This window comes from Crocodylus siamensis, chromosome 5 (genome assembly GCF_052110815.1).
Source record: "Crocodylus siamensis isolate JL-2025a chromosome 5, ASM5211081v1, whole genome shotgun sequence".
NCBI lineage: Eukaryota > Metazoa > Chordata > Crocodylia > Crocodylidae > Crocodylus > Crocodylus siamensis.
Window position 1 is genome coordinate 130909263 of NC_143399.1, and position 21600 is coordinate 130930862.

Sequence of the window (21600 nt, forward strand, 5' to 3'; positions counted from 1 at the left end):
ACCTCAGGACACAGAAAAGCTATCAGACCTACTCACAGCAACACTAGAAACCTGCCTTGAACCATATAATCCAAGCAAACCAATACACATCATAGCAGGATACACCAGTACACGCTTATGCAACCGCAAAAAACACCGAAGGAAAATTGATCTTTAATACGCACAAGACACTCCAGACTTGCCAATTCTGCTATGGGATTATAGGGAAAGCACTACTCGCTCTTCAATTAGCACAACCCCTACACCAAGGACAAGGGTCAGTCACCCTGCCAGGAGGAACACTATTACCACTTCTAGACCCAAGCCGGCCAGACCCTGCTTTTGGAGGAGAAGTGTCCACGTGGAGCACTTTAGTACTTGAACACCACTACTTTTGGCACAACTGGAGCCACCATAATTTCCCACCCCCACCAGAAGAAATATCACAGAGAATAACCCTTTATGGAACGACTCAAGCAGTGTGGATGGCATCTAACGGTGCATCCAAAGATGGAGGAGCCTTCGGACTTTACTGCAGACCCTGCCATAAACTTGATTTACGTCATGCAGAGTCTGGCGACTCTCCACAACTATGTGAGCTACGAGGATTCGCCCTTATGTTACAACACTGTCTCAATGACACTTCACCTATTCCAGTTATGGCCATCGACTCCCAGTACATTTAGCGAATAGTAACAGGAACAGCTGATCCCTCCGAGTACACAGACCTGTGGGAAGACGTTTTCACAACACTTGAAAGATTTAAAAGATTACCACTGATCAAACACACTAAATCCCACCAACCTGAGACAGACCCTGTTCACAAAGTCATTGACAAGATGTTCCAAAACCCACTTTGCACAGACACCGCCTACACTACATCCACAACACACTCTGAACCATATATCAGATGGTTACACGAACACTGGGGCCACCCAGGAACCAAGGCCGCATATGATTGCTGGCGACACATGGGAGGTAGTCAAGAACACAGTCCACGACACCTCTGGAGACAAGTGGCGATGGGATGTGAACAATGTGCAAAAGAAAAAGCACACCTCCACAAAGCAGAACAAGGTGCTTATGATCCAAAATAGTTTGCCCCAGGGAAGGTTTGGCAGGTCGACCTCATGGGACCTCTACCCAGAGCAAAGGAGGCAACCAAGGGACTTGTCATTGTTGATCTAGGAACCTGGCAAATTGCAGTACTACCCCTTTGTAAGACCTGTGGCAGCGACGTAACTAAAGCCCTCACAAAAATCTTTGCGTTTTGGCAGACCCCAAAAACAATCCACTCTGACAGAGGACCACCATTCACCAGAAAAACAATATCAACTTTCACCACATTACACGATATCGCCTGGCACCATCACCTCCCATACCACCCTTCAGTCCAATGGAGTCGTAGAACGCGCCATCAGGTTAATAAAAGAACGAATACGGGTCAAAGGGAATGGATCCTACAGAAACTGGACCAAACATCTAAGCGAAGTTGTTCTCAATCTAAACATTGGAAAAGCCTTATGGGAACCACGAAACACAGAAACACCTCTCCTATGGGCTCCAAAATTTCAACCTGGAGAACTTGTCTGGATCGCAGTACCACATCCTACACAAAAACACCCACGAGTATCTCCAGGAGAAATTGTATGAAAAGGGGACCATCCGAACACCTATATAGTCAACATAAAAGGCTCTAACAGCCACCTGTTAGCTCACCACAACTGGCTCTCCAGGAGCTCAAAACAGTTAGAGTGTTAACCTGTCCCGAAGTCAGTTACTGTTCTCCCCTTCCTTATGTTATTTCCAGGTTCATCTTTGCCAACATAAGACTACTCTTCACCCTACTCTCGCTCGCCACCCTGCCGGTGATGAAATGCGCAAGCCCGAATCCCACCACTGACAACCCCATCTGTACTGACAACACGGTTTTGCGCCTACTGTCGCTGTGGGCCAACGCTTTGGGAGACAGTGGGACGGGAGAAGGCCTGGCTGCATGCCTCAAGATACCTTTGTCGGTTACAGACCCCATTTTGATCCCGTACCTTAAAGTTTTCAATGTTTCAGATTGGTTTTCCCAGGTCTTGAAGGGTTCGGTGACCTCGATCAATATCTCTGCACCTCTAGAGGGCAGAGATTCTATCTTTAAGGATTTCACCTGGCCCCGCAACTTTACCCTCGTGAACCTCTCCAATACCACTTTGCCCCCTTGTGAGGATTGTTTTGAGAGGGAAGCCCCACACACTTGCTCCACCATCCCCTGGGGAATAAACCCACAAGGCATCGACTGGTCTCGTCCTGACATGTCACTTGCCTGGGACCTCCACTCTATTACCCCACCCTGGTACCTCTCACTTACACCCAGCGGTGCCAAATTCAAGTCTGAAGTCACCCCTTCCCCCCTTACCAAGCCCACTCCTTTAGTCCACTGGAATGCTTCCTTGGCCATTAACCTAACCCACCAAGAGCCCCTCGGAAAAAACTCCTGGTTCAGGTTCTATTACCCAATTTTACAGGCAGCGTTAATCAGTGCCGCTTGCCACAATGTCGCCTTCCCCTTTTGACAGTCTGGCCCTCCGGAGCAAGCCTCCGAACTTTTCAAGTTTAGCAGTACATGTTTGGAATTGTCCACACCGGCACCATTCGGCCTCGTCTGGGCACATACTGACGGCCAACTGTATACTGTTTTACCTGCCACACTATCAGGTCTCCAATGCTTTTTAGGCTCTGTCTCCTTTTGTCCCCCCTTACAAGATTCTACCGCTCATCCCATGAGTCCACTCCTCCACCAACGCATTCGCTCCATTAATCCCGTGTGGAGTTCACTTACATACGGAGAAAAGGTAGCCCAGGGTTTAAGTTGGGCTTTTGAAGGTTTCTTTGTTTGGGATTTGGGCACTGCAAAAGCCCGCATGGCTAGCGCCCAACTGGCGGAACAAGTCAAGCTCCTTGGCAACCGTAGCACAAGTGGCCTTGACTTACTCGACCAGCAATTACAGACAACATCCCAAATAACCATGCAGAACTGCCTCGCCTTAGACACTATGCTCATCCAACACGGAGGCCTTTGTCAATACTTAAACCTGTCCCGTGACGTGTTGCATTGCCATCCCTAACGTTTCCCTTCCTCTTCAAAACCAGATCACCAAGATCCGCAAGATCGCCAAAGACGTCAATGCTATCTCTGGCGTGGGCCAAGGGTGGTTGTCGAGCGTGTTTAAGTGGTTGGGTTGGGATACCTTGTCATGGCTGTTAAACTTACTCACCCCGCTGTTATCCCTCTTATTTCTGATTGTCGTTGTGACTTCTTGTGCCTGTTGTGTTTTTCAGTTTTTGAAACAAAAGTTAATAATGCTATCCGCTTTTGTGTACACCCACTTGCCGGCACAAGATCCAAAATCCGTAGAAAGCGGAAGTGAGATGCAACTTTGTGCTGTATGGCAAGGGGGCATGTTTTGTACTTCACTTCAGTTCAAGTGCCATAAGCACAAAGTTCAGCACCCAGCCCCTCCCACAAGCTTAGAAAAGGCGGGAAAACAGCTTACCCTTCTGACGTCAGAGGGAGCGGGGGGAGGAGAAGGGGGAAGTCTTTAAAAGCCTCACTGAGTCCATGCCAGGGCAGAAGCCATTTTGGGACCAGCAGATCAGTCCCTTCTGCCGCGATCTGGCCAACCGCATCAGCGCTTCTCTGCCACCAATTCTCCCGGCGTACCCCTTCCCTGCGCACCGACCCAATTAGCGAACCGAACCACGATCCGCGAAAGAGAGTCGTTAATTTGTTTTGTAAACAAAACGCGTTTAATCAAACCGCTGCACCTACGCACCTCGTTCATCGGCGTGTAAGTAAACAAATAAAAGTTTCTTGTTACAATTTACAACTCATGCCCTGTTCTGCGATCGAGAGGCTCCGTGATCTGCAAACAGAGAAAAAAAACACCCCTCCCTCCCGTAAAGACAAAACGAACCTTCTCCTCATTGTGCCTCAGGTCCTGACCCTGCAGGGCACAACAGTCAGCAGCAGGAGTCAGAAACGGAACCAAAGTCCCATGAATCCCACTTCTGCTGGATCCCTAATGGTGGCAGTCCTGGACTGGCAGCCGAGTAGAAATGGAAAATGGAAGCATGGCAAAGCAGGCATACCAATGTGTTACCCTTAAGGAAAAGCTGTTATTAGCGCCCAGACTCACTAGATACAGTATTTCTCTTAATGCAAGAGTGAATGGGGGAAAAAAACAACACACTCATATTAAACATAATACAGGCATACCTCAGAGATATTGCGGGTTTGGTTCCAGACCACCACAATAAAGCGAATATCGCGGTAAAGCAAGTCACACAAATTTTTTAGTTTCCCAGTGCATATAAAAGTTATGTTTACACGATACCGTAGTTTATTAAGTGTGCAATAGCATTATGTCTAAAAAACAATGTACATACCTTAATTAAAAAATACTTTATCACTAAAAAATGCTAACCATCTTCTGAGCCTTCAATGAGTCGTGATCTTTTTGCTGGTGAAGGGTCTTGCCTCAATGTTGATGGCTGCTGACTGATCAGGGTGGTGGTTGCTGAAGGTTGGGATGGCTATGGCAATTTCTTAAAATAAGACAACAATGAAGTTGGCCGCATCGATTGACTCTTCCTTTCACGAAAGATTTCTCTGTAGCATGCGATGCTGTTTGATAGCATTTTACCCACAGTAGAAATTGGAGTCAATCCTCTCAAACCCTGCCGCTGCTTCATCAACTAAGTTTATGTAATATTCAAAATCCTTTGTTGTCATTTCAACAATGTTCACAGCATCTTCACCAGGAGTAGATTCCATCTCAAGAAACTACTTTCTTTGCTCATTCGTAAGAAGCAACTCCTCATCCGTTAAAGTTTATCATGAGAGTACAGCAATTCAGTCACATCTTCAGGCTCTACTTCTAATTCTAGTTCTCTTGCTATTTCCACCACATCTGCAGTTACTTCCTCCACCGAAGTCTTGAACCCCTCAAAGTCATCCAGGAGGGTTGGAATCAACTTCTTCCAAACTCCTGTTAATGTTGATATTTTGACCTCTTCCCATGAATCACAAATATTCTTAATGGCATCTAGAATAGTGAATCCTTTCCAGAAGGTTTTCAATTTACTTTGCCCAGATCCATCAGATGAATCACTATCTATGGCAGCTATAGCCTTACGAAATCTATTTCTTAAATAATAAGACTTGAAAGTCACAATTACTCCTTGATCCATGGGCTACAGAATGGATGTTGTGTTAGCAGGCATGAAAACAACATTAATCTCGTTGTACATCTCCATCAGAGCTCTTGGGTGACCAGGTGCATTGTCTATGAGCAGTAATATTCTGAAAGGAATCTTTTTTTCTGAGCAGTAGTTCTCAACATTGGGCTTAAAATATTCAGTAAACCATGTTGTAAACGGATGTGCTGTCATCCAGACTTCTTTGTTCCATTTATAGAGCACAGGCAGAGTAGATTTAGCATAATTCTTAAGGGCCCTAGGATTTTCGGAATGGTAAATGAGCACAAACCTTCAATTTGTAAAAAAACGCAGTATCTGTAAAGCACAATAAAACGAAGCGCAATAAAACGAGGTATGCCTGTACAAATGTACTCTTCCAAGTTGAGCATTTAGCCAAGTAAGCTGCCTAGTACTGGTTACTCAGAACAAAGAGAAAGAGCATAAAAATAGTTGAAAGCCCAGGTTGTAACACACACCCACCTCCTGCTGGTTTATACAAATAAGTAACTGGAATATGTTTCTAGTCAGAGCCAAGATTTTACTTCAAGCAATCCTGTGGCTAACAGCAGCAGAGTGGACTGGTTTAATAAAAAAGGCCTAACGTAGCTGAATAAGCAATCCAGACAGTTATATTTAAATTAAACCATTAAGACATGCTGGCTTGAAACTATGCAGTTTTTACATTAAATTTGCTAACAGTAAGTAGCATCTAGGAGAATACACTATGCACATTTTAGGCAGTTATATAGCTTACCCAACATTTATTCAGATTCCTGTTTTCATATTAGAAAATGATTAGTGGCTTGTATTACACACACACACACACACACACACACACACACACACACACACACACTGCATTAAACTGGTTTTGAAAAATTGAATTCAGGTAAAAAGAAAAATAATTTTTTAAGTTTCAATTAAATATCTTTTTAAAAGGTCTCTTGAATCTTGTTTTGCATTTAAAACTAACTGAATTGTTACACAAAAAAGAAGTATTATTAGTAGTTAGTAAAATTTAACCAATTCTTTGTGGTCAGTACATTCTTCAAAAAACTTTTATAATCTAGTAGAAACCAGCCTCCCACAATTAGGTTGTGTTCACAGAGTTAAAGAGTAAAACAAGCTTTTTTGTTTGTTTTTTTTAACTCCCAGCAGTTTCTTATCTTTGAATGAAATAGTTTTGAAACTGTATTGAATCAAACAACTGAAAGAGACAAAATATTCTCTCTGCAGCTGAAGAAACCACAGCTGTTGAAAGAGTGCTTAGCTCTTCAAAAAATTCAGTTCCAAGTGTTTAGCTAGTGACTGCCAATCAATTCAGCAATTTGACTTTAAAACATCAGCAAACACGTATTACATTAAGTTCAGGCCTTTATATAGGTTGTCATAGTTTCAGAATTTATAAATAGGCACTTTGTTAAAATGTAAAATTGGGTGGGTATCTGCATGCACTAAATTAAGTCCAATTTTTTTTTTTTTTTTTAAACAAAACCAAAGTCCCCTTTAGAACCACATCCACATGCTCTGGGGAAAAAGAAAAGGAGGAGGAGGACTGGAAAGAACTGAAAAAAACTAATCAAGGTGACAACTGCCCAGAGGCGGCGATTAGAAGAGAACAAAAGAAAATAGAAGAAGATAATAAAGGTACAAAAAAGTCCAGCTGCTAAGACTCTTTAATAGGCAAGCAGTATGGAAAATAGGGTAAAGAGATTCTTCCCCCACTCCCCACCTCCAAGTAGTTTTGCAGAACAAAACACGTCCAGCCAAACTAATGGTACCGGAAGGTCAGAACAGAACTGAGGAGCAAGATATCAGTGAAACTGTTGTTTTTCCATATGGAAAAAAAAATGAGACCCAAGTTAAGCAAGATCAGTGGAACAGCTGAAATGAAGGGCTTGTTCATGCAAAGTTATTCCAGAACAGCTATATTTCTATAATGCTTGTATAGATAAGCCCTAAAACTCAAGAGTTCAGACTTACAGTCCTCACGCCGTAATTACATCACACTTGTTCCCAAGCAGCAGAGGGATCCAAGGGATGGAAAGTTCAGGTCGCATGTCAATGTAGATAGATGAAGAGGGTGAGTTGATTCCCACAGTCTGCAAAAGAAATGCCAACAAGTATTCAGCTAGTATAACAGGGACAGCAAGAGGAGAGCTTGCTCCAGAGAGGGATAACCATACCAACAGCATCTTGCTCAGTGAAGCCTGGAAAGTTCTACATGGCTTATTTTCATCAGTGGCCTAAAACAAGGTTGCCCAACCTGTAGCATACATGCTACAAATAGCACAAATAACCTCGTTATAGAGACTAGGACCACCCACAGAAAACCTCTCTCCTATTCCATTAGTTGACAACCTACAGGTGCAGGGGCAGATCCAGGAGGGCTGCAGTGATGCAGACATCCAGCCCCACATCTTTATGAATATACTGAGAACAGCGGCAAGGATCTTTTTTACGCATCAGGTAAAAATTCCATCTCTATCCCCAACCTTGTTCTCAGTACCTCCTGCCTTCTCCTCCATCCTCAGTGTGTGAGAGCCCCTGCCACTCAGCATCCTGGCTGAGGAGGAGAGGCAGGATATAGTCAGCTTGTGCATTTCTCCTCTCTGCCAAGTCCCCAAGTGATCCCTACCAGCCCAAGAGCATGGACCCATGAACCCACCCACTGCCAACCCCTGCTGAGCCTACCCCAGTGGCTCTGAAGCCCACCCCACTGTGAAATGAATTGGGACAGTTGTGGTTTGAGAGGGTTGTGGGGAGAGGGGCTGTAGAGCTGCTGCAGCCAGGTTCAGCAGGGAACACCAGCAGGACTGGGCATAGAGAAGGACCCCATGCAGCTGCTGCTGCTGCTGTGCCCTGCTAGAAGCAGGCAGATGTGGCTCTGGAATATCCTGAATTCCAACTTCAGCCTGAGACAACAGCAGCGGCAGGTAAGAGAGGGAACAAGTGGGCGGGGAAGGGTTAGGTTTAGGGTAGGAGAGGGAACAAGTGGGCTGCTGCTGATGGAGGTGGAATGAGAGAGTAGGGATGCTCAGGCGGGGATGTGGACTTCAAAAAGTTCCCTGCCACTGCTGCTGACATGGTATGCCTGCCCAGGGCTAGGGGAAGTGTTGGGAGCAGGGATGGGCTTCACACCCCACTTCACTAAATCCTGGATGCACCCATGCAAAGCACACTGCTTTCTAGACCTTGCCCCATAATTTCATGGTGACTGGTAAGATCACTGTGCCTCATGATCACTGACTTTTGTTTTTATTAAATAGCAACAAGGGTGGGGGGGGGTGGCATTTGGAACTAGCCACATGATAAAATCGGCATGCAGTCAAACTTTGCTCACATTTATGAATAGACAGAAATATGGCATGCCTTCATGGTGCTCTTCACTCTTCCTGCATATGTGAAGTTTAGCAATTATAACCAAAGCCTTAACTACCCTTAACTACCACTGCAGTTCTTAGAAACTGAAAAACGAACAACCCAGCACTGAAGTATTATGGAGCCACTTTCAATGAGGTAGTTAATTTCTGTGCTTTCAATGAACTTTATAAACGTGTTTTAAATACAAGTTAGGAAAACTAAGAATTTGCTGTTTAAAGCTTGCATATCACCATATACATGCTTCTGTTTTCAGGAACTAAGACTGTTTACCTTAACAACAGGCTGTGGAATTTAAGGCCGCTGAGCCAATTTCCACTGAAGTCAGTGTCACATGGGGACAGAGAATTTGGCCCAATGTTCCAAGCAGTTTTTAGGGTAGTAGAACAGTAGAGCATTAAATACTTATCTTACAGTTGTGCCATTAACCCCCTGAGAGGGAGAACTATACAAAGGTACAAACTTGGGAAGAAAAGAAAAGAAATTAAAACAAGTGGGGGTTTTTTTATTAAAACAAAACAAAAAACAAACATACACCCACAACTCTTTTCTCAAATGCTCACTTGGATGTCCCCTTTGTTATTTCAAATATTTATGTTTGGACAAAACCACCACTTACAGACTAGCCATCTGGCTTGATTACGTAATGAATTTATCATTGGTTTAGGTTCATCAGTGATTCAGTATTACTGCTTCCCTCCAGGAAGCAGAGGAAAAAAACCAAAAAAGATTGAGATGAGCCCTCCCTGAAGAGTAAAATTGTTATTTATTAAAATGTTTGCAATTAAAATTGGGAAACAAGAGTTTAGCCAATCGCTTTTTAAAAATTTCCCTGCAAGATAATTTTGTATATAGGATGTGCTCTCCAAAGGTACCCAACTGGTAATTCAGAATATTGAATTCCATTATTTGTCCTACAGAACAGGTATGGCATAATTGGACTAAACTTCCAGGAACCACACCTCTTAACTGCCACCAATGCTTTCTATGTGCCCCACCTCATAATTTACAAAGCAGAAACTGAATTCCTGTTAACTGGAACAGAGAAGTTCATGTGCTTACAAAGCAGAAAGTCATGTTCTCCTGCCAGTATTTTGAACTATTCATGGCTTTTCTTATCAGCAGACAATAGATGTTGCACATACTGGCTAGTCTTTTTGGTCAAGAAAAATATAGCTTTATTTATGTACCCTAGAAAACACATAAAACACTTCAATTGATAGTTTTGCACGTAACTGATAACTTCTGCTTCATTTTACAATATTAGTGGTAAACCTTGGGGTGGGGGGAAGGGAATAATTTGTAACACCAGCAGTAATCAGGATCACTACACTGTTCTATACAGTGAAAAAGAACGTAATTGTCAGCCCTCACAGACTTACAGTATCTGTGCAAACAAGCTAGCGTCAGACAACAGGTGAAGTTTAATTGCATCTGCCTCACTTGTTAAGTGGATATTACAAAAAACATTTGCTTTTTCAGTATATCAAGCATAGCAAAATGTGGAACAACTGCGCAGAGTTTAAAAATGTTTCAAATTCTTTTCCCACCATATGGATATGTTGCTGGATGGAAGGGGATAGTCTCAGACAGTTCAACATATACAACTGTATAAGATCCAGGATTAGAGCCCATGTCTCTGCTCTATGGCCTAAGCATATTCTACTAGACTACAATGGCACTCCAGTTAAAAAAAAAAAAAAAAAGACAAAAAAACCCCAAAACAACAGTCTTGACAGAGTATCTACCAGGATCAGAACCTGAGCATGGATAGGACTGAAGATACGCACATCTACTTTGCAGTTGGTCAACATGAATAACCATAAGGAAATATCATGGAAACAGATTTAGAAATGTTAGGTAACAGCTTAGCAGGTGAAGAGTAGTATTCACTTTTCACACTTCCTACTCTCATGTATGCAGCCAGTATCTTACAATGGGTGGCAGAGCAGCCAAACAAAAAGGAAAATGAGGACTATGAATATATGGAGACGGGGTAAAAGAACCTACAGCTTCATAAAAAGGAAGCCATCTCTTACCTACTGTACAACCCCTGCCAAGAGGGTGTCCATTTGGCCCAGAGGCTGAGCTCAGATGGATCAACAGAAGCCAGGATTTGACAGCTGGAGCCCAAAACAGTCTGTCTCAAGGTACCACCTCTAAATTTGATCACTTGACCTTTGCAGAAGAGCATTAATATCAGGTTCTCTTTCCATTATGTTCTATAAGCTCTGCAAACAGCCAAGATTGCAACTTTAACTTGCTGGTGACAGATATGTAAAGTACAGCATAAATCCTTACATGCCTATTAAAATATAAAAGCACATGTGATCCAAAAACCCTTTAACCTCTTCCAAGCTGCTAAATGTACCAGATGCAAGGGTATAGAGAGGATAGAGAGCGAGAGACCTCAAAAGGGTTCCATATCATCACTCCAAAAGAGCATGAGCACTCTAGGCCACACAACATGTTTCTGTGGGTCATAATTTTGGACACCTTGCTGTACAGGAACAGTACCTTACACATCTGGTAAGTCACTGAAAACGGCCCCATTCTTCCATGGGTTTATCAAGGTATCCAACACTAGCCTCTACTTCAGGGGTGGTCAGCCAGGGGTACTTGGAAAGGGGCTAGGGGAGTACGCATGGACAGGCAGGGATGGAGCACCACTACACACCACCCCACACCACTGCCTCCCAGGAGTAGGGTGGGGGGGGCGGTAAGGGCAGAGGCCGGCTGGACAGGGAGTTAGGGGGGACGGGGTCACTGCCATCACCCACTGCACTGTTGCCACCGCATGCAAGCACCCCCTGCCACCAGTCCAGCCACCACCACCACTCCCTGCCAGAAGTGTACCCAGAAGGGGTACACTCCTTAAAAAAGGTTGAAAACCCCTGCTCTACTTGAACCTCTAGCCACCTCTTCCCATTTCCAAAACACCCCCCTTCCAATCATTTTGGGCAAGACTTTAGACCTGGTGGCAGCAGAGCAGCCACAGCATATACTGTAGACAAGGGGCTAGAGGTACACCAGTTGCTTAAAAGCACAAACATTTTTCTGGCTAGAATCACAGAACCTGACTAGAAGACACATCAGAAATGATCAGCAAAATACATCACCTAAGTAAGGGGTGTCAAACTCACCTGGTCCCACATGCCATGAGTGGCATGGGGCCAATCTTCAAGCCAGATCAGGTGCATGGACCCCCTCCTATTCTCCTTCCCCAGCATACCTGATCAGGTGGCTGCTCCAGCTGGTTTGGGACCCACACTTCATGCAGCACAGATCCCAGAATTGCCAGGACAGGACAGGCATCACATGTGATGCAGTCTGGGCAGAACAGAACTCATGCTACATGTGGTGACCACCCTGGCAGACTGTGCCACTGTGGCACCTGCCCCAGCAGCTCCTGCTCCAGCCAACCCAGGACCTGCATCACACGTAACAATGCTGCCACAACAGCCAACTTGACCACATGCAGTCCGCATGCAGCGCAGGTCCCAGACTGGCTAAAGCAACTGCCAAATGATGTATGCTGGGGGAGAGGGGAGGGAGGGGAAGAAGAAGGGATGAGAGGGAGCCTGTGGGCCTGATGCAGCCTGTGGACTAGCTCTGTACCATAGGCATGTGCGGTGCACTGTGTGGGTCTCATCAGATCCAGGGGCATCACCATGGCCTGCATGATGGGGCCAGATCCAGCCCTTGGGTTGCACATTTGAGATCTTTGATCCAAATGTTATTGTTTCATAGTTGGTAGGGTCAGAAGGGACCTAAGTAGATCATCAAGTCCGATCCCCTGCCATGGGCAGGAAAGAATGCTGAGGTCAAACAACCCCGGCTAGGTGTTGGGGGAGAGAGGGGAAAATAATACAACATAAGGTGTGGTGAGCTGGGCTTTGTCATTTTTTTTAAGATGACAAGTCCATGCAGCTGTTCCAAATGCTGAAATGCATACAAGTGATGACTGCATGTCCAAAAAGAAAAAAAATTACAACTTTACCTTTTTGTGATACAGTTAAGTTACAAAGGAAGATGAAGGGGTCATTTCATTGCAACTCTCACTGAGAAGAAGCTTTCACCCAGGGCATCCAAAGAACCACTGCCTTTTGAGGATAGAGATTAAGAAATGAAGGAGGATCCACCCACCACAGGAAATGCAGGACAACTTTGTCAGCTAGTCAGATCATCCCCCAGGTCTGCTGGGAAAGATACTGGAGCAGGTGACAGCAGACTACTTCAAGCACAACCAGATGAGGAAGAAACAGGATTGAAACATTCTCTTTGCGGCTGACCACAGCCTTATTGCCCTTTCCTTCATGCTGTGTGATGGAGCCAGTGGGCTATTCTGGCTGGGGAATGAGCCAGTCTAAAACAATCCATGAAGCAAAGTGCTTATCAGCAGATGTATTTTGTGCACTTCTGTTCCATAGAACAGAGAACAGGGAAGAACCTAATGCACTCAAGATGTGCAGCGGCTGTTCAATACTGGGTTTATTCACTGCTATTAAACCAATATTTGCTGTGCACTTCTCCATCTCTACATGCAGCTCACATGATCTTAGCAAGCCTCAACACTACTCTCAAGCAAGAGCAACCACTGACAAAATGCCCTCCAGTGTGTCTCATTCCCTGTACAGTATCTTTCTTCTTGTTGAGAGAATGAAGATATATTAATAACAACTCAGGAAAAGGTCATTGTCTTAAACTGACCACACTTCCAGCTGGTGGCAAGGCATGGATCCAACAGTGCTGCTACACAGACAACAGACAAACTCTCTCAAAACCTTAAATTGCAGTCCTATAAATTTTCACAGTATGAAGAGTGGAAAGAGTGACATCCAATACCCCTCTAGAAGTTGTACTGCCATACAACGCTAACCTTATTTGGCATAGATAAACCATATAAACAGTGGAGATGCTCCAGCTCAGGATAACTCTGCATCGAAAAACAATCCATGAAGATCAGAGCAGAAATCTGCACTGCATCTGTTGTTAATATGAAACCAAATTAGAACACATTCTCACCTTCTAAGAAGTGCCTAAGTAAAAATATATTTTTTCAAACAAGGTTTCCATCCTTCCCTACTCTTCATATTATTTCATTTTATAAACTCACAAAACTAGACTACTAGTTCACTACTCTTGAATATTTTAAAATACAATTTAAATATCACATGTGAGTACACAAAGGTGCCTTGTGGTTAGAGCATCTTCTACAGATCTAAAGGTAGAGTACAAGCTTCTCTCCAGATTCAAGCCAAAGGCTACGACCTCCTATCCTCATGAACACATTTACAATCGTGTATCTAGACATTCAGGTTGAGGAGTTAAAGGCAACCAGATATGATGCTAACTAAATCAGATCAAGTGCATGCATATGTTAAGTATTAATAGGCTTCCCATGTCTCTGTCAGAATCATTACTTAAAGATTTACAGGGCAATGAATTCATGACCTGTAAACCACTATTTCAGTGGTCTTGTACCTTAGATTGACTGTCATCCTTGTAGCTACTATGCACAGTAACTAACACCATACAAATTGCAGTCAAGATGCTTCCACATAACCAGATGCAGCACACAAAGTATCAATGTCTTTCCTATTCAATTTGGTCCCTCTTGGGTCCTGACATCTCAATTAAGCTGAAGCAAAAAGCAGAGGGACAGATGAATTTCAAGGTCTCATTTTTCCCCAGGCAAAACATTTTTCAAACTGTATTTAAAAACATTTGCCACCTCCTCCCTCCAACTCCAAATATATAATGCTACATCTAATTCAGTTCCATCAGTCTCCTCCCATATAATGTTAGTCTGAGCTGGGAAAGATTTCCACAACATGAAAATCTTGTCTTTCAAGATACAGGATGGTCACATTTTAAACAATGTGGTCAAATGTTAACGTCTCTCCTTTCTTCTCCAAACAGTTCATTTTCTTTGTTTCATCCCAAGTCATCCACAGTGCCTGCCTACAGCTCCCTGGCAGGACTTTGTCCCTTGATGACTGAGGGCATAAGCAGATTGCAGCTGACAAAAATAGCTTCCTGGCTACAAGATAAGACTGTACATTATCAACAGAAAACACTTTTGCAAACTTGGTTGCAGCCCAGCAGTACCAGTTGATGGCACTGCATGCTAAAAAGGTGGGGTTATCAAATATTTTTGTCTTAAAAGGGAAGTTTTGAATACAGATGCAATGTAGCTGGCTTCACAACCATTACAAAGAAATAAATATTCCTCTTATTAAATGCCCACATACATACAAAGATACACTACAAGCAAGGAGGGGGAGGAGGGGAAGAAAAGCTGGCTGCCAATGTCAGACAGGGGTGGGAAAGAGGGACAGCTGTGGAGGGAAAAATCAGCAGCACAGCACAAGGGAGGAAAGGGGATGTGCCAAGCTTATTTCCCATGCCATGAGCTGGATCCAGTCACTTCTGGGGCCAGATCCCACAGTAAGTTGAGCAGCACTACACAAGACCATACTTCATACAGGGCTCTTTACTTTTCAATACCCTGTGGTTACAGACTTGAACACATTAAAATTTTATGACCTAAAAATGGGAAGTGTCATTTTAAGAAGACAGAAGAACTTGGTGGCAAAGCGGAAAGGAAGACAACATTAAAAGGAAAAGAATACAAAATGAGACAAAGGACAAGCAGTGTGTCAAGGGACATTTTTCAGTAATGCACACACAAGTTTAGAACAGTGAAGATAAAATGCAGTAATTCCTAATAGTTCATTTTGTCAGAAAATGATAACAGAACATGGCTGCAAGGAGGGGCAGGGGGGAGGGATCCCAAACAAGGAGTGGGTAGGAGATTAATTTCAAGCTACACAAGATGTTCTTTCAAGACTTAAAACAATCACCATCTTGTTTTCAGCAAAAAAATGTTAAGTTCAACAGTCTATATATACCATGAAGCGTTTTTTAATCTTTTCAAAAGTTATACTGGTATGCTAACTTGTAGATTCAGACACCTCTAGACTTACCATAAATTAACAAATCCCAACAGAGTAACTGGAAGCGATAGACAACACATACTGAGAACAGGGTTTCCTTAGAAAGAATCCTGAATGGAATATTTGATGGTAGAAGCTCTGACTATAAGAGCTCTATCTAAACCCGTGATTCTGAACCAGGGTGCCTTTAGATCCTTTGGTGCTGCAAGGTGCCACAACATTAGCACTCTAAGGTGTGTAACTATGATTCACAAGATAAAACCAGGTATTTCAAATAGATTTCATAATGTTAAAACATTCTGACCTGTTGTGATCCTTCTGAGCTCACTGCAACAGAAGAATTGCTCTATATTTTTTCTGTTGTCAAAAAACAGAGTGAAAACCCAGAACTGCTATTTTCTAAACTGTGCCTTGAGCCTAAAAAAAGGTTGAAACCTATTGACATAAACCTCCTCAAGGCCTCTTGAAAGCAAGGGTGAGAGGGAGAAGACATATACCTCTGCCCAGAACACCAGTGGCCTCTAGGTTTTAGTTATGGAGGAAACTCATGTTCCTTGGAAACACCAGAAAATGTAAAATCAGTGAGATTTGGAAACTTGACACACAGAAGTGAACCTACCTGTACAAAAAAAAAAAAAAAAAAAAAAATCAGTTCTTGTTAACCTTCTCAAACATTTTCTGTAGGGCAACACCCTGCAGACATTCATTGTAAACCATTTTGAATAAGGTTTTTGCAGCAAAAATTCTCAAACAATTTTCCACCTTAAACCTGTCCCAGTGTATGAAGATTTCCTACTGAGGATTTGTGTCATTAAAGACAGTTCTTCAAATAATGAAAAAGGGACATCAACTCAAAGGCAAAACACTCTGAAGAAACAACCAAGTAGTGTTAGATACCAGAGCCACCCTGCACTACTAGTTATTGCAGTTTTATATTGTATTGTCTTGATACAGGAAGGAGGGAGGAACTTTTTTTTTTTTTAAAGAAAAGATTTGCACAATACACACACCCTCCCAAATGAGACAATGAAGTATAAGTAAAATCTATAAACTACGTCAAAAGCACAGATAAATTTTATAACCCCAATAATACAAAGGAAGTATTGTTTTAAAACTCTCAAACACAATAACCTTAAGGTATTATTTCTTTTAACTATTAGTATACATATCAGGTGATTTATTTTTAAAAGACATCTGGTTTTAATGTAAAGTTTTACCAAAGTGGCTTTTACATGAGAGCCACTGGATTATATATATGTGCTCTCCCCTCCACACAGGCAAGAGGTCTCATTGCTGGGCTACAGAGTAAAGCTTCCTCTTATTCCCTCTCTGATCCTGTCCAGCCTATTCTGAAGCCTGTTGTGATGGGCATTCTCCTGGCAAGACCAGATATTTGAGTTTAAACCCACTCAGGATGTAAAGGGCCATGTGCAGGAAGAGGGAAGCCTGGGTTAAGTAGTTATTTAGCTATTGTATTGAAGTTGGAACGAACCACCACTATCAGGAAGAAAGACACTTATGTTATAGTCAGATAAAGGAGACTGGAGCTGAAACCTGATCTCATACAGGCACCACATTGTAACTCAGAGATCCACCCCCAGGAAAGAATGGAATTCAAGATCTCTCTTCGTACATTTCCAATTGGCTAGCTTAGGTACCTCACCACTCCATATGCTCATTATTATAAATCCTATGATTTGTAATGTAAATTCCCATGACCTGAAGAAGAATGCTTTGCATGTGAAAGTTTGTCTAACTATAAGTCTGGTCCAATAAAGGTACTGCCCAAAAAATATCCTTGCCTCTTGCATAACTCATGGACTATCATGGCTACATCAATCTAATGTTACCATATATTTTGAAAACCGTTTAGCTTTCTCTATGCAATGTACAGGGAGCTTAGGCATGCAATTCAGGGCTGCAGATTCTCCTCTGGGAGCCATATCTAGAAATTAAGTGGCACTATGAACATCCATAGCTCCAATCATACATTCATATTACATGAGCGCTGAATTAATGTTGTGACTGTATCTACTGAAAAGCAGTTATGTTAGTACAAAGTTATCTAACCATTCTCCCTACCAGCTCTTTCCCACAACACCTGGTGGACGCAGGGAAGACAACTGGAAACAACTTTCTCTGTCCCTTAAATTTTCAGGTCTAACACCATCACCAGGCATGCAATCTATGATTTAAAATACTTAACAAATATTGCCAGACTACTGATGTCCTGACAATACACAGCAGATTCCTCAACAACATAAAAAAGCAGAGAAAAGAGAGTGCTTTCTCCTTTAGATTTTATTGCCACTTTACTTCCTATCACTTGAGAAGACAATATCAACTCTCTTGTAAATCAAGAAAGTGCTTCCTCTAGTCTAGGAGCTATTATTCCCTTTTACCTGCAGGGACCCTGCTTCTTTTCAGAATGCAGGATTGGCATGGACTACAACTAACAATGGATAACTGCTGTCACTCCCATTAGAGAACATTTTTTTTCCTCTGGAGAAAAGACAATCCTTCCAATTTTCAAAACATATCTGCATTTTGTTTTCTTTCAAAAATCTGACTTCCAATAGGAATAAAAAACTGTAAAAATATGGATCTGAAGACAGATATAGACATATATCAGTAGTTGTCTACAATTACGAAAAGTTGTAGGTTTTTCCATCTATGAAACGTTATGCATCCATGTAAATGGAAAGAGTTAAAGCAAATGTCATCAGCTTTGAATGATTTTATGGCTTTGGAATTTTAAGCAGCCAGAGACTGGTTTCTGGTGTTAGCAATCACTACCCTGCAGGCTTGCAACTGCAGAGAGATGCATGCTTTGAAGTGCTACAGAAGTATTGCTTACTAACTTAAAACCTCTTCCTTGCTACTAAAACCCCAGACCATCTAAAACCTCTAATCCTATGACAACAAGCATCTTAAATTTGCATTGTTTAATCCAAAAGAATACAAAAAAAACTTCACAGCTAAATTTGTGAATAAAATAAAATGTAAAATTAAAACATGTTTTCATTTCTGTCATCTGTTTTCAGGAAACCAGAACATTTAAACACGTCTTAAGTCTACACTAAAATGTAGTGAAACAGAACTTTCCCACAGCTGGTCTGAAAAGAGGTGTTTCCCCCTCCTTTCCCCCCCTCCCCCATTTGTTTTTCCCATGACACTTTTATTAGAGTGCAAGTCACACTGGATACATAATGACCTTTCCATTGATATTATGCTAATGACCATTCCAGAAACAAAGTTTTTTGACCCAAGTTAGCAATTACTGTGCAGCTCATATTGTATCCAAGAGTTTAGTTTTAGATGGGGGTGGAGAGTGTCATTGACCAGAACAAACACACAATCACCAAGTTAAAGTGGTTGATAGCTATTTATTTCCATTCTCCCTAAAAGGATGCTCTTAAGCAAAAAATTCTGTCTGTGAAGCTTTTTGAGGGTAAAAGAGTAGAGGAAATAGGTTTTTTGGGGGGTTTTTTTATTTCTGAAAACAGAAGCAGCTTCTTAAAGCATAAAGGCATGAAAGGAAAAATCTAACTCAGCAAAGATCCCACCACCTTCGGAGGAATAATCAGTCATTTGTTTTGCAGCATACTATGTTTGGGGTATAAATGGGAATTGAACTGAAAGAATTCAATCCACTCAATATTTGCTTTTGCACTTGTCTGCTCTCAAAAATTTAACACAAATAGTAAATGATTTCCAGTTAGTGTTCAAGGTATTGAAGCAGACCTTCCTTCAAAAGACAAGTAGGAATAAATTAAGAATAGTTACCTAATTTGCCCTTCTCTCTCCGTTAACAGTTACAAGTTTTCCCTCACTTTATGCTGTACATGCATTCCTGGAAAAAGGTGCAGTACGTAAATTCATGTAGAGGGGAATCCACTCTACAACGTAACAAATAGGGATATGTTCCAAGAGCTCTACTGTGCCGACCTCCAGACCCATTTCTACCACTTTTACAGGTCAATTTTGGTACTCACCAACAGCAGACAATACACATAAGCACAGGACACTATCATAATGGGAATGGCAACTAAAGAAACACGTGTTGCAGACAACGAGCAAGGAGCACACATCCACACAGGAGACTACGTTTTGATACGCATCACTCCCACAATGCACTGCGCAAAGCAGTTGACTGCAGGCTTCCACCACGTCGATCGCATAAGAGTGAATTTACCTTGCATACAATGCAGTTTTAGTATAAAAAGGGTCACTGCATAAGAGCATATTCACACATACAGAACCTGCATAAAGCAAGGGAAAACTGTATTGTAGGTCCAGGCTATATTTTCCAACTACCATTTGAGAAGTTTCATGCTGGAGAAATAGCTAATGCTCACTCCAGGTTCCATCAGCACCATACCTCAGTCAGCCTGGGGTGACACCACTCCTTGACAAAAAACACCCCAGACCTACTTCATTCACAAATATACCAGCTCCAAAAATACGTAAGTGGATACTGGGGGGGGGTCATATCTTCTGTTTCCATGCTGTAACTGAATGAGGAGCTGCTCAAAACAGATTGCAATCATACCTACGTGACTTGAATTCTTGTATGGTAGATCCACAGCATTAGCGATAAATTGAGGAAAACAACTAGCCTTAGCTGTTAAGATTAGCTCAGTACTCCATTAAGATTCATGGATTTACTGTACTTCCAAAGTAGGTGGGGAAGAACATGCCTTTAAAAAAGAAGCTAATTTTGAATGGACAGAAAAGAGCAACCTTAAATTCTAATACATCAACACACCCAAATTAAAGCTTCAGCATGATCTCACCTGCATATATTAAACCTCTCATGCCAGTCATTGACTAAATTAAGCCTGAGTGGCTTACAGTTGACCTTTTTTTGTTAAAAGAACTTCAGAAGGCCACTGATTCTGCTCTTACTATATCTTCAATTTCAACAATTCAGTGAAGCTTCATACAAAGCCAGCTACATAAGAAACTATAATGCAGCGGTGTTCGCTTTTTGAGCAAAATGCACAATTATGACATGCTTCCAGAATAAGAAACTCAAAGACCAAGGTGGTGGGACATCCCCACTTTTGAAAGCTCCTTATAAGAAACTTGCAATATGATATACAGTCCTACCTTGTACTCCAAAAAGTTTTCCTGATAAGTCCATCTTAAATGAACTATGCCTAAAACTATAGCTTGAGTAGAAGGCCTTACTAAATTAAACTCAGTGTAATCACTTAAGATGAGACTCAGTGAACAAATTCCAGAACTAAAGGACTAACCAAAAAGGCAAACTAAATATTTTTAATTGCTTTATAAACTAACTATAATATCTGTTCAACAACTATATTTTAAAAATTGCAGGAAGAAAGTTCCGGCTTTCTACCCTATTCTGTTTACCTGCATCTATTTTAACATAAAAGGATTTGCTCGGGTTTGTATGATAGGCTCCATCTCTCTTTCATTCCTGCTCCCTCCTCTTTTTTAGCGCTAGTCACCTTATCACTGTCTCAGAAGTTATGGTTTAAGTCTCTCGCACCAGTTTTCTACCCTTCATTTATTGTATACATTAAAACTTAACCGTTGCTTTAAGAGACAGCTTTCCAAAAAAGAAAAGTTGGATCTCAATATATGATCGCCCCGTATTTACACAGAGAAGAAAGTCTAAAGCATGCAGCCACAATAAATAATAAGCTATGCACTACATTCAAAAGCTCTATATAATACTTTTGATTTACTGGCTTCCATCAGAAAAATCCCATAGCATTTTAATGTATTGATTAGGTTAGCCTTAATGTTTTCACTTCCAACACAGATGAGGAAACCAGGTAGGAAGTAAAATTTTAATCCTTTTGTTACAGATGGAGAGGGCCCAGCTTGAAGCAAAACTGATGAGGTAAAAGGAGAAGGGATTTTTGCCAGAAGGATGTATACACACCTTACATTCTACATAATTCGGTTTTCCATCTCATGGCATGGAGAGCAGGGATGAGAGGCCAGGAAAATTCATCACTTGGGAAACTTTCTAGGTTTTTCCATCCATCTGCCATGA

General features: G+C 42.0%; 1 protein-coding gene across 10 annotated transcripts in view; it reads right to left on the reverse strand.

Moving 5' to 3' along the window:
* TRAK1 (trafficking kinesin protein 1) overlaps positions 1–21600 on the reverse strand; it is a 188845-nt gene that overhangs the window by 128698 nt on the left and 38547 nt on the right. For 5 of the 10 annotated variants that reach the window (XM_090050378.1, XM_090050377.1, XM_090050375.1 and 2 more), the window contains one exon: positions 7213–7331. The exons of the other annotated variants lie outside the window; for them this stretch is intronic. The gene's annotated coding sequence lies outside the window, so the exon portion shown is untranslated. The remainder of the gene's footprint in view (positions 1–7212; positions 7332–21600) is intronic. 10 annotated transcript variants of the gene reach the window in all.